This window comes from Procambarus clarkii, chromosome 28 (genome assembly GCF_040958095.1).
Source record: "Procambarus clarkii isolate CNS0578487 chromosome 28, FALCON_Pclarkii_2.0, whole genome shotgun sequence".
NCBI classification, from domain to species: domain Eukaryota; kingdom Metazoa; phylum Arthropoda; class Malacostraca; order Decapoda; family Cambaridae; genus Procambarus; species Procambarus clarkii.
The window spans coordinates 7,946,320-7,960,890 of NC_091177.1; the positions used below are offsets into that span (position 1 = coordinate 7,946,320).

The 14,571-nt window shown below is 43.8% G+C and overlaps 1 protein-coding gene across 8 annotated transcripts in view; it reads right to left on the reverse strand.

Annotated features, from left to right (window-relative positions):
- Positions 1 to 14,571, reverse strand: part of Trpm (transient receptor potential cation channel, subfamily M) — a 397,144-nt gene that overhangs the window by 163,609 nt on the left and 218,964 nt on the right. The window lies entirely within an intron of this gene.

The window sequence follows — 14,571 nt, forward strand, 5'->3', positions numbered from 1 at the left end:
GAGTCGGGGGGGCGGCGCCACAGCGGAGTGCTGTGTCGGGGGGCGGCGCCACAGCGAAGTGCTGTGTCGGGGGGCGGCGCCACAACGGAGTGCTGTGTCGGGGGGCGGCGCCACAACGGAGTGCTGTGTCGGGGGGGCGGCGCCACAGCGAAGTGCTGTGTCGGGGGGGGCGGCGCCACAGCGAAGTGCTGTGTCGGGGGGCGGCGCCACAACGGAGTGCTGTCTCGGGGGCGGCGCCGGTGGCAGCCCCACAGCACCCTATCTCAAGAACGGCGAAGAAGGTTAGATAGAGAAATAGAAACAATTGAACTAAAGCTACAAGAATCATACAAAACCCAGGAGAGGCAAAGAGAGCAAAAGGCCATCAGTGAAATAGAGAGAAATCCGAAATACTTTTTCTCCTATGCAAAATCAAGATTGAAAACACATTTAGTATCGGGCTCCTGCGAAAGGGAGATGGAACTTTCACCGATGACAACAAAGAAATGAGCGAGTTACTGAGGAAGCAGTACGACTCTTTTTTTCAGCGAGCCACTAAACACACTAAAGATTGATAACCAAAATGATTTTTTTATGGATATGATACCAACATCAAATCATATATCAGACGTCACCCAATTCCCACTGCATTTTGAAGAAGCCATAAACAGTATGCCTATGCACTCTGCACCGAGCCCTGATTCTTGGAACTCCATATTCATCAAGAACTGTAAAAAAACACTATCGCAGTCCCTTCACATTCTTTGGAGAATGTCGACCTTCTCCGTTGGTTGTTGCCGGCCAACAACCAACCTAATCACCCGTTCCCATTTAAACCTGAAGAAAAGAAGAACGTCCTTGCGTGCTCCCATTCACTCCGTCTGTCAGAGAAATAACAAACAGTATAAACCCATTTTACAGGGAATTTGAAATTTGCATTGCAAATTATCATCCGAGCTGGTGACACGCTGGTGAGCTGCCATGTATTATTAAATGCAAATTTAAGCAGAGATTACCATCCTTTATCTCTAGAGTGCCACCCATCTTGTCTGTAAAGGCAAGCACTCACAAGATCACAAGATCATAAACGAATACAAAATCAAACGTTTGCAAAATTGTCAGCAGTATTCAAATGTGGCTGAACACGTCCGTAGACTTCGTGCACTCAGATCTGAAACCCAGCGCAAAACGTCTACTAGACTGTGCGACACAGTCGTTGCCAAGATCAGGTTGGGTTACCGTTACCTGTGGCAGGTGGCTGCAGGTGACGGATCTCCCAATCCTGAGCACTCCAGTTGCAAACTCTGTGAGCAGGAACTACGGCACGATCTCCCACACTACATCACTGAATGCCCAGTTATTAGAACATTCAGACCAATTAGCATGAGGTACCTGGAGCTTTGCAATTACTTTATTCACTCTCGTATTCTTGAAAATATCCTCCCAGTGTACCCAAAATTTGCCAGTGCAGGCTACTAAACACATGGCCCTGTATGACTAACCATCCTGCGAGATGGGGACTTGTATTACCACTGCTGCCTTATTCAATCTTGTGTTGATGATATCCTCAAAATGCATCCGGAGTCTGCCAGTGCAGACCGCTTATCACATGCCTCTGTATGACTAACCATCCTGTGTGATGGGGATTTTTTAGCATCACGTAGTTAGCTTTTTTGACACACTGTACTCCACTTCATATAGTCTACGGTAGCTGCACTAATGCAGATGTACCTAATGTGTTAATAACAAAATGTTTAATCAAAGTCTAAGGCAGGGTGTCTTACCTGATCGCTGGACACAGTGATCCATAATAGATCTTAGGTAATGGGTATCTATTTCATTATGGGTATCTCTAGATACTCATACCAAAGCCTAATTCACAAAAATTCACACCCACCTCTCTGACGTCGTGCAGGTGTAAAGTTCTTGAGAGGATTATACTCGAAAGACTAATGTTCCAAATCAAGCCCCACCTTGCCCCTAACCTGTATGGTTTCCGCCCAGAAAGAAGAACACAAACTTGCTTTGCTGAATATTTTATCAGAGAGAGACCAAGCTCTCAGACGGCATATACTGATCTCCACACTGCTTTTGATACAGCAAACAGAGAAATAATTTTAGAACAACTAGCTTCTTTTGGAGTTAAGGGAAGACTGTTGACATGGCTCATGGGTTACCTGAGTAACAGAACCGCCTCAGTACTTTTCAAGGGGGGTCAAAAGTAAATATTGTGCACCCTTTGAGTTGGGTACACCCCAGGGTGGAGTGCTAAGCCCTACACTGTTCAATGTTCTGATGTACAAATTAAAAATTGATATTCCGACACTACCTGGCGAAGCCGTCATCTGCTATGCCGATGATATATGCATTGTTGCAAATACCCAAACTAGACTGCACGCTCTACTTTATTCACTCGCTGCTAAAAGCATTGAATGTGGTCTTGTTATCTCTATAACTAAATCCAGAGCTCTCCATCCCCAAGAGAAAACTCATGTCCCTATAGCTTTCAAGGTCAACAACCAGAACATTGAAACGTGTGGGCAGCACAAATACCTTGGAGTTGGTATTAACAGTGACATTGTAAATGATCTACACCGAAGGTTAAAAGAAAGACTAAAACCACTGAAAACATTTACTGGTAAAAATATTGGTATCAATATTAAATATGCTAGACAATTCTATATATTTTTTTTTTTTTTTTTTTGATATATACAAGAGTTGTTACATTCTTGTACAGCCACTAGTACGCGTAGCGTTTCGGGCAGGTCCCTGGAATACGATCCCCTGCCGCGAAGAATCGTTTTTTCATCCAAGTACACATTTTACTGTTGCGTTAAACAGAGGCTACAGTTAAGGAATTGCGCCCAGTAAATCCTCCCCGGCCAGGATACGAACCCATGACATAGCGCTCGCGGAACGCCAGGCGAGTGTCTTACCACTACACCACGGAGACTGTGATGTTCGTTAGATCTCTCGTTGATTATAATGCTCTGCACTTAATTAATTTCCCCTCCTCTGTGTTGGACAAACTTGAAGTAGTACAGAATGAGGCCATGAGGATAATTATTGGTGCCCCAAGATGCACAAGAATCATCAACATGAGGGAAGAACTGAAGCTTCCAACCATACTAGAGAGAATCATGCAAGTCAACACGACCTTTTGCCTTAAAGTCATGAGAGACCCTTCATCTCCTGCATTGCTCAAGAGGCAAATTATTCAGTACTATTAACACCCTATTGACTGGTGCCAACATACGAGCACTCCCCACCATTCAAGTATCATACACACCCGTCACCAAGAAAGATATTGAGAATCTCTCTCTTCTCAAAGCTGTCACACTTGAAACAAGTGAATACTCTGTAAAAAAAATTAAGGCCTCACTAACACTGTCTACACCGACGGCTCAGTCCAGTGTTCTACTGGACGGACTGCAGCAGCGTGTAGTTTGTGTAGCTTTCGGGGATCAATGACCCCGCGGCCCGGTCTCCGAACAGACCTCTCGATTGGACGTCTGGTCCACCAGGCAAGGTTTTATTGAAATGTATAAAGTCTGAAACTCTATAATCTTCAGGCAAATCTATAAAGCCACAATACCGGAAAAAAGTTTATATGAGGTATATTCTTAATTATCTCGAATCTTTCATTTAGATCAAATATTTTAAAACGTAAATTCTTTATTTCTTAGGTCTAGGATGAGCCTCGGGGCAAACCTCTGAACTTTGTTCAATATATATATATTTTTTTTTGAGATATATACAAGAGTTGTTACATTCTTGTACAGCCACTAGTACGCGTAGCGTTTCGGGCAAGTCCTTAATCCTATGGTCCCTGGAATACGATCCCCTGCCGCGAAGAATCGTTTTTTCATCCAAGTACACATTTTACTGTTGCGTTAAACAGAGGCTACAGTTAAGGAATTGCGCCCAGTAAATCCTCCCCGGCCAGGATACGAACCCATGACATAGCGCTCGCGGAACGCCAGGCGAGTGTCTTACCACTACACCACGGAGACTGTAATTAGGTGAGTGCTTCATGACGCGAGAGTTCCAGGCCGGTGACGCATACTCATATCTCTTCTCTCAGCAAGTGTACAGTGTTTTAAACGATTCTCTGTTTATGTTCCTCAAGGCTGTTTTTATGTTGGCATATTTGTATAGGCCGCCGACGATATCTTGCTTGTGTGTGCCCCTACCTGTTGTTGACTACGGGGATCACCGTCACCGCGGCCCGGTCTCTGACCAGGCCTCCTGGTTTTATGTGGAGTTATTTACATTTGCAGATTTGGAACCAGACACTCTATTGGCCCCGCCGGTCGATGGTGGTCAGTATTTGATGGTCTTACTGCAGTCCCTAAATTATGCTTAGTAGACTCAAGACGTTCTCTCTCTCTCTCTCTCTCTCTCTCTCTCTCTCTCTCTCTCTCTCTCTCTCTCTCATCTTCAACTCTCCGCTTTCTCCTCATGCACTTCTGCCTCTTCGCCAACTCTAACATCACCATCGCCTCCACAGGAACCCAAACCGTAAGTCATTCAAGTACAAACTCCAGCATGAAAGGTGAGGTCCCCCGTGGCAGCACTCGCTCCAATACGAGTGTACTCCAATATGCTTGGAGTATACGTGGATATAATATACAGAGTATACGTGGAGTGGGTTCTGGGAGTTGTTCTACTTCCCAAGCTTGGCCTGAGGTCAGGTCTCTGTTATGACAGCTTGGTCTAGAAGGCTGGTGCTTGACGTGGCCTGCACGCCTACACACTCTTACAGAAATCAGTGCAATATACAAGGAATTCTCAATAACGTGATAGCCTGGTTGAACAGATCACCAACCAGAGAGCTTGGTTAGAGGCCGAGCCGCAGGGATATTGATCCTCGGAACCAGGACAAGGTAAACACAAGGTACGTATATTGCATTTTCGTTTAAGTGAAAGATGGGATCATTCACCTTAAACAAAATGTTTATAAACAATGATGTGATTCGAGGTTTCGTTAAGGATTCGTGTAAGAACCTTGTATATTAATATTTGTCTTATTTATCAGTTTTTACTTGTGTACTTTGCAGAGTGAACGCGATATGATGTCATCGAAAGATGCGTTTTCTGAATTATGAGCAAGAGAGCCTAAACGGCTCAGTGGTTTTGAAGGTCAATTTAAGCACTAATTTACCTAAACATATGTATGAGTTGATTATATTCTGGTGAAGTTGGGAAGGCCAATTCTCGCACCGTCCAACTTTATATTAACGATTTTTCACTGTGTTAAAAATGTGCTGAATTTTATATATACATATATATTAAGACGGTTAAGAACCTTGCCAGAGTAGCTGTAGGCCTGGGCTGTTCAAAGAGTCAGGGTTGTTCATTTCATATGCCTTCAACCATGTACTGAAAATGTATATTGAGACACTAATGGACTTTTCTTGGTTATTTTAAAGATGGTATTTTCTTGGAAAGTCTTTGTGGAGCATAAGTAGGGCCTTCTCAGCCTTCAGCACACGTTGAGAAGGAATGTTGTACACAACATCTCCCTACAGTTGTATTTTTCTTCGTAACTTGATACCTGATACCTGGTTGATGGGGTTCTGGGAGTTCTTCTACTCCCCAAGCCCGGCCCGAGGCCAGGCTTGACTTGTGAGAGTTTGGTCCACTAGGCTGTTGCTTGGAGCGGCCCGCAGGCCCACATACCCACCACAGCCCGGTTGGTCCGGCACTCCTTGGAGGAATAAATACCTTTTCCTGTCCCTTTATATACTGTCTCCTGTCTCGTATGATGGTAGTATACTTATTAATTCTACAATAGGCTTGCATATTCTTCGACCTATCCTTGCGCCACTACCTTATCCTGGAACTAGTCTACCAAATCCTTCCTCAACCTGACCTCTACCCTTGCACCCCCCCTCTTCCTCAGACAACCTACGCCAACCCTTGCACCACTTCTGTCGGACAACCTTATCTTCCGCCACTCTACCTTATCCTTACAGGCCTCGCCTAACACCGCAACCTAATATTTGCACCATTTCGCTCGGTTCACACCAACTTAAAAATGCACCTGTAACATTTCACCCTAATTCTACATGGCCTTGACCCTATCTTTGCATCACCCTCCCTGCCCTACACTGAATAATTTCCCCCCCAATCCCTACCCAGCCCCGCCCTATTCTTGCACCAGTAACAAGCCAGAGTGCACGCAAGTGGTGACCAGGGATACAGTGACACCTTACAATGATGATCATCGCCAGGAGCAGCATCAGAGTATAGGTATAATGACGCCAGCACGCCACTAACCAGCCTATACACCTCTCTCTCTCTCTCTCTCTCTCTCTCACACACACACACACACACACACACACACACACACGCACACACACACACACACACACACACACACACACACACACACACACACACGCGCACACACACGCACACACACGCACACACACACTTGTGAACACGTTGCTTCGGTAATCAATGCCCGTGGCGCCATTAGGTAGGAAATAGCAGGTGGAAGGGAGGGGTAATGATGGAGGACAGCAGGGGGGGAGGGAAGAGGGAGGGGAATAATGAAGAGATGAAAAGGAGAGTGGGAGGGAGGGAGTGAGGGGAGGGAAGGAGTGAGGGGAGGTAGAGAGGTGAGAGCGCAGCAACAATGTTACGAAGGCGCCACAATGTGAGAGCTTGCAGGTGTAAGTACTCTGGTGCCAGACAAAACAGACGGGTAGAACAGCGCCTTCCCTTCCTTGTGAAGATTGTAACACAAATCGGAAAACCAAAATTGACACGGTCTAAAACAAAGAGCTCCAGCCAATATTTTATTGAAAAAGGAAACAATTACAGAAATAATATAATTAAAGGTATAAATAAATCACACATTTCCATATATAAATTAATTTAATAATTGATAAAAATTCCAGGGACCGGATTCATCAAACATTTACGCTTTCACTTACGAAACCAGTACATCTTTCGTCAATAATTCATTGCCACTTTCCTTACATTTATTAAACACTTTATGAACTGAGAAGCACTAGGAGGATGTTTATAACAATAATAACCTTGGGTTGTGAAGGTTACAAAGCTCGCAAACTGTCAAATAAATGTAAACAAAGCCGCCATGATTGTTGAAAGATGCACAGGTTTCGTTAGAGGATCTGTAAATGATTAATGAGTTCTGGCCCTGACACACTGGTCACCGCGGACCTTAAGACAACAGTAAGTGAACAAGTGTAACTCCAGCCACTGGACCAGACGGTCCTCTTCCCTGGGTACTGCCACTCCCCCCCTCACTCCACTGCCAAACTTCCCCTTGTGTACCACTGTAGAATAATGGAACTTACCAGAGTGTTGCACTACTCCTCAAAGTGTTGCACTACTCCTCAAAGTGTTGCACTACTCCTCAAAGTGTTGTACTACTCCTCAAAGTGTTGCACTACTCCTCAAAGTGTTGCACTACTCCTCAAAGTGTTGCACTACTTCTCAAAGTGTTGCACTACTCCTCAAAGTGTTGCACTACCTGCCCCTGCTTGATGGGGTTCTGGGAGTTCTTCTACTCCCCAAGCCCGGCCCGAAGCCAGGCTTGACTTGTGAGAGCTTGACCCACCAGGCTGTTGCTTGGAGCGGCCCGCAGGCCCACATACCCACCATAGTCCTGCACTTCTTGAAGAAAACAATCTAATTTTCTCTTGAAGATGTCTACGGTTGTTCCGGCAATATTTCTTATAGTCGCTGGGAGGACGTTGAACAACCGCGGACCTCTGATGTTTATACAGTGTTCTCTGATTGTGCCTATGGCACCTCTGCTCTTCACTGGTCCTATTCTGCATTTTCTTCCATATCGTTCACTTCAGTATGTTGTTATTTTACTGTGTAGATTTCGTACCTGTCCCTCCAGTATCTTCCACGTGTATATATTTTTATATCTCTCTCGTCTCCTTTCTAGTGAGTACATTTGGAGAGCTTTGAGACGATCCAATAATTTCGGGGCTTCATCGCGTCTATGATGCCGTATATGTTCTCAGTACTCCCTCTATTTCAGCAATCTGAAAGGGGTAATATTTCAATCTGTTGTAAAAGGGGAAAGTGAATACTCAGCAGTACTCAAGACGGGACAACACAAGTGATTTGAAGAGTACAATCATTGTGATGGGATCCCTGGATTTGAAAGTTCTCGTAATCCATCCTATCATTTATCTGGCAGACGCAATATTTGCTTTGTTATGCTCCCTAAACGTTAGGTCGTCAGATATCATTATTCCCAAATCCTTTACATGCTGTTTTCTATTATGGACAGATTTGATTGTGTTTTATACCCTGTATTTAGTTTAAGGTTCTCATTTTTACCGTACCTGCGTAGCTGGAATTTATCACTGTTAAACATCATATTATTTTTTGATACCCAGTCAAAAACTTTATTAATATCTGCTGGTGGTTTTTCAATATTTTCAGCAGAGGTAATTTTCATACTGATTTTTCCTTCATCTGCAAATGATCACACGAAGCTGTTAATTGAATTTTTGTCTATCTGATATGAGAATAAGGAAAAGCAGTGGTGCAAGCTCTGTACCCTGAGGTACACAGCTTTAAACTGCGATTTACTTATTATAAATTGTTGACTGTTACTCTGTGTTCTGTTCGCCAGGAAATTGAATATCCACAGTCCTACTTTACCTACTATTCCCATTGACCTCATTTTGTGTGGTATCACTCCATGGTCACATTTGTAGAATACCTTTGCGAAGTTCGTGTATACCACATCTGCATTTTTCTTCTTCCCAGAGTGTTATATTACTGCGAGTACGATATTTGAAAGCTGAGAATAAGATATCAGAAAGTTGAGAATAAGATATTTTTTATATATAAGAACTAAGTTATTTTAAAGCTGCGAATAAGATATTTTAAAGTTACAAATAAGATATGTTAAAGCTGCGAATAAGATATTTTAAAGCTGTGAATATGATATTTTAATGCTGGGAAGAAGATATTTTATAGCTACGAATAAGATATTTTAAAGCTGCAAATAAGATATTTAAAAGCTGCAAATAAGATATTTTAAAGCTACGAATAAGATATTTTAATGCTGCGAACAACACAAGATATTTTAAAGCTACCAGTACGATATTTTAAAGCTGCAAGTACGATATTTTAAAACTGCAAGTACGATATTTTAAAGCTACAAGTACGATATTTTAAAGCTACAAGTACGATATTTTAAAGCTGCAAGTACGACATCTTAAAGCTGCAAGTACGATATTTTAAAGCTGCAAGTACGATATCTTAAAGCTACAAGTACGATATTTTAAAGCTGCAAGTACGATATCTTAAAGCTACAAGTACGATATTTTAAAGCTGCAAGTACGATATCTTAAAGCTACAAGTACGATATTTTAAAGCTGCAAGTACGATATCTTAAAGCTACAAGTACGATATTTTAAAGCTGCAAGTACGATATCTTAAAGCTGCAAGTACGATATTTTAAAGCTGCAAGTACGATATCTTAAAACTGCTAGTACGTTATCTTTAAGCTGCAAGTACGATATTTTAAAACTGCAAGTACGATATTTTAAAGCTACAAGTACGATATTTTAAAGCTACAAGTGCGATATTTTAAAGCTACAAGTACGATATTTTAAAGCTGCAAGTACGATATCTTAAAACTGTGAGTACGATATCTTAAAACTGTGAGTACGATATCTTAAACCTGCGAGTACGATATCTTAAAACTGCGAGTACGATATTTTAAAGCTGCAAGTACGATATTATAACCTGCGAGTACGATATCTTAAACCTGCGAGTACGATATCTTAAAACTGCGAGTACGATATTTTAAAGCTGCAAGTACGATATTTTAAACCTGCGAGTATGATATCTTAAAGCTGCGAGTACGTTATCTTAAAGCTGCGAGGACGATATCTTAAAACTGCGAGTACGATATCTTAAAGCTGCGAGTACGATATCTTAAACCTGCGAGTACGATATCTTAAAACTGCGAGTACGATATTTTAAAACTGCGAGTACGATATCTTAAAACTGCGAGTATGATATCTTAAAGCTGCGAGTACGCTATTTTAAAGCTGCAAGTACGATATTTTAAAGCTGCAAGTACGATATTTTAAAACTGCGAGTACGATATCTTAAAACTGCGAGTATGATATCTTAAAGCTGCGAGTACGCTATTTTAAAGCTGCAAGTACGATATCTTAAAGCTGCGAGTACGATATTTTAAAGCTGCAAGTACGATATCTTAAAACTGCTAGTACGTTATCTTTAAGCTGCGAATACGATATTTTAAAGCTGCAAGTACGATATTTTAAAGCTATCAGTACGATATCTTAAACCTGCGAGTACGATATCTTAAAACTGCGAGTACGTTATCTTAAAGCTGCGAGTACGATATTATAACCCGCCTCGAGTACGATGAGTTGCAGTAAGGGGGAACTGAGAGGGATCGATGACGGATGAAAGTCAAGGATAAAGTGGGAGATGGAGGTAAAGTAAAGGTAAAGGAACCAAGTAAGAACGGGAGGAAGCTGGAAGACGAGGAAGGATGGGAGGAAGAGGAGGCAGTGAAAATGAAGAGGGAGAAAAGGGAGGGGGAGAGGGGAATCAGGAGGAAAATGACATTAAACTTAGGGAATTAGTTAAAGAATCACGAGTGGGTGATTCGGGTACCCGTGGGTAGCGGGTACTGGCCCGAGCGGGTACTGGCCCCAGCGGGTACTGGCACGGGCGGGTACTGGCCCGAGCGGGTAAGGTGAACCACCATTAAGTAAAGGAGCCACTCTTACTCAGGCCCCGAGAAGTGTTGCATCAGGCCGGTGTGCGGGGGAGGAAAATCTATATGACTTGAACCCTCCCGCCCACCCGCCCCTCAGGGTCCTAGACACCACCAAGCACCTAACCTGCGGCTACAAGCACCTAACCTGCGGCTACAAGCACCTAACCTGCGGCTACAAGCACCTAACCTGCGGCTACAAGCACCTAACCTGCGGCTACAAGCACCTAACCTGCGGCTACTAGCACCTAACCTGCGGCTACAATCACTTAACCTGCGGCTACAATCACTTAACCTGCGGCTACAAGCACCTAACCTGCGGCTATAATCACCTAACCTGCGGCTACAATCACCTAACCTGCGGCTACAAGTACCTAACCTGCGGCTACAAGTACCTAACCTGCGACTACAAACACCTAACCTGCGGCTACAAACACCTAACCTGCGACTACAATCACCTAACCTGCGGCTACAATCACCTAACCTGCGGCTACAAGCACGTAACCTGCGACTACAAGCACCCTAGTATTGATTCAATACATCAGCGTGTTGTATACAATATATTGTATACAATACATCACACGGAGCCGTGACAGCACTCCTGATAGGCTTGCTAGCGGAGAACGGATGGTGGGGCGGCTGGCACTCTGGCACTGATGCCTCCACGTGACTGCATGCCAGGAGATATAGAATAAATAATGTAGATACTGTCACTGGTGCTAGCGTGACCTTCTGAGCCATAGGTCTACCATCAGCCTCCAGAATTCACTAAACACACTGCCTACAGGGTCACCTAGTCTGTCCAGGGTTGAGAGCTACACCCTAGAATGCCATCATTTCAAGCCACTGTTTCATATAAACTAGAGCAAGGACTGTCATAGGCAGGTCAGGATCAGACCCATTTCTTCCCCCCCCCCCTTCCCCTCTTTAAAGGGGGTGAGCCCCATTGCTCACCCCTTTTTGGGTTTCTTCGTTTTATATCAGAAGCACAAGATATAACACAACCATAGCTAAAGGCAGGTCCCAGGAGCCTTAAACAATTATAGCAACCACCGAACATGATTATATTCATTCGTTAAATGTACCATTAGATAACACTGCACGTTTGGAGTCCATGGGACTGAAAACAGACTCTGACTTCCCTTTGCGGCTTCCCATCACTTCAGAAACAGACTTCCCATCACAGACCCATCTAAGCCACCTCACTCATCGTTGGTTTAAGGTGTCTATGTGTTCTCAGCCACCACCCAAACACAGTAATCAACAACAGCTTTAAACACACACACACACACACACACACAGAAGGAGAAGGATCTGGGGGTTGATATCACACCGAACCTGTCCCCAGAGGCCCACATCAAAAGAATATCATCAGCGGCATTTGCTAGACTGGCCAACATAAGAACTGCCTTCAGAAACTTGTGTAAGGAATCTTTCAGAACCCTGTATACCACTTATGTAAGACCAATCCTGGAGTATGCAGCTCCAGCCTGGAGTCCATACCTAGTTAAACACAAGACAAAGTTAGAGAAGATTCAGCGGTATGCCACCAGGCTCGTCCCGGAACTGAGAGGATTGAGCTACGAGGAAAGGCTAAAGGAGCTGAACCTCACATCCCTGGAAAACAGAAGAGTAAGGGGAGACATGATAACCACCTACAAAATTCTCAGGGGAATTGACAGGGTGGACAAAGACAAACTCTTCAGCACGGGTGGGACACGAACAAGGGGACACAGGTGGAAACTTAGTACCCAGATGAGCCACAGAGACGTTAGAAAGAATTTTTTCAGTGTCAGAGTAGTTAATAAATGGAATGCACTAGGAAGTGATGTGGTGGAGGCTGACTCCATACACAGTTTCAAATGTAGGTATGATAGAGCCCAGTAGGCTCAGGAATCTGTACACCAGTTGATTGACAGTTGAGAGGCGGGACCAAAGAGCCAAAGCTCAACCCCCGCAAGCACAATTAGGTGAGTACAATTAGGTGAGTACACACACACACACACACACACACACACACACACACACACACACACACACACACACACACACACACACACACACACAAGCCACCAGATGACACAGTACCGTACACCCATCACAGGCGGGCCTTGCTGACCCCTTGCTGCTGACGCTGACCCACCCCAGCGTCAGCTCTGCACTCTCAGCTCTGAGCACTGCCTCTGCTGCTGAGTCTTCTTCCTGCAGGAGCAGTGTTGCTGGGGGAACTCTCCACCAACACTGCTGTCTGCTCTTTCTCCTCATCTCTAGTATGTTACAAAGTCCAGGAATAAATACGAATAAATATCTAGGAACTAAAGTTATTTTATTCGTTAGCAGGAATGTGCAGACATTAAGCATGCACGCAAGCAAGCGCGCACACACAAATTCAGAGAAGATTTAGAAAACACACACACAAAGATTTAAAAATGATTCAGATGTATACCACCAGACTAGTCCCTGAGCTGAGAGGTATGAGTTACGAGGAAAGGCTACGGGAATTAAACCTCCTTTCGTTAGAAGACAGAAGAGTTAGGGGGGATATGATCACCACATTTAAGATTCTTCGGGAATCGAAAGGGTAGAAAAAGACTGTTTAACACAAGGGGCACACGCACTAGGGGACACAGGTGGAAGCTGAGTGCCCAAATGAGCCAAAGAGATATTAGAAAGAACTTTTTTAGTGTCAGAGTGGTTGACAAATGGAATGCATTAGGAAATGATGTGGTGGAGACTGACTCCATACACAGTTTCAAGAGTAGATATGACAGAGCCCAATAGGCTCAGGAACCTGTACACCTGTTGATTGACGGTTGAGAGGCGTTGTCCTTATCATTCCACTCTGTCCTATTGGAACCTTACTGCTCTTCAATACCCTCAGCTACCACTGATCTGTTTCTTTCCAGCAGCTGGCTAGTGGAGCGTGCCGCTTCCTGTGTGTGTGTGTGTGTGTGTGTGTGTGTGTGTGTGTGTGTGTGTGTGTGTGTGTGTGTGTGTGTGTGTGTGTGTGTGTGTGTGTGTGTGTAAAAAATGGATCTATTGACAGTTGAGAGGCGGGGCCGAAAGAGCCAGAGCTCAACCCACGCAAGAACAACTGGGTGAGTACACAGGTAATACCACACAGTGGGAGAGGGAAACTCGACAAAATATGAAGCAGACACCTCTGTCTCTCACCAACATATAGAGGTGTGCTCGATACAAATAGCGTGGCCAGTAGAACCCAGTATGCGTCTTGTGCATTACGTCCTGTGTGTCGAAGTAGATCCCTCTTCACACTTTGTTTTCAAAGTCATTTCCAGAGGATCAACTTTATGAGAGCGTTAGCGGCCGTGCATCCAATGAGGCGGCGAGGATGAAGATGAATGGGAAAAAGAAAAGGCAGAAGCAGTAAGTAGAAAGGGAAGATGAGCAAAGGCGGGGAGGTTGAGAGAGTAATAGGCAGTATGAGAAAGGAAGTGGAAAGAAACGAGATAAATGGCAGGGAATGGAAAAAGTGAGAGGAAAGCAGAATAGTGAAAAACAAAGTTAAAAAGGTGGAAATAAATATGAGCAGAAAAATATGGCATGGATACAGGATATTACTCAAAGATGGTCCTGAAATAGAGGAAATACAGAGAACATATACGCCATACATGGACACGATAAAGCACCTAAATTATTGGGATCGTCTCAAAGTTCTCCAAATGTACTCACTAGAAAAAAGACGAGAGAGATACCAAATAATATACACGTGGAAAATACTGGAGGGCCAGGTCCCAAATTTACACAGTAAAATAACAATATACTAAAGTGAACGATATGAAAGAAAATGCAGAATAGAACCAGTA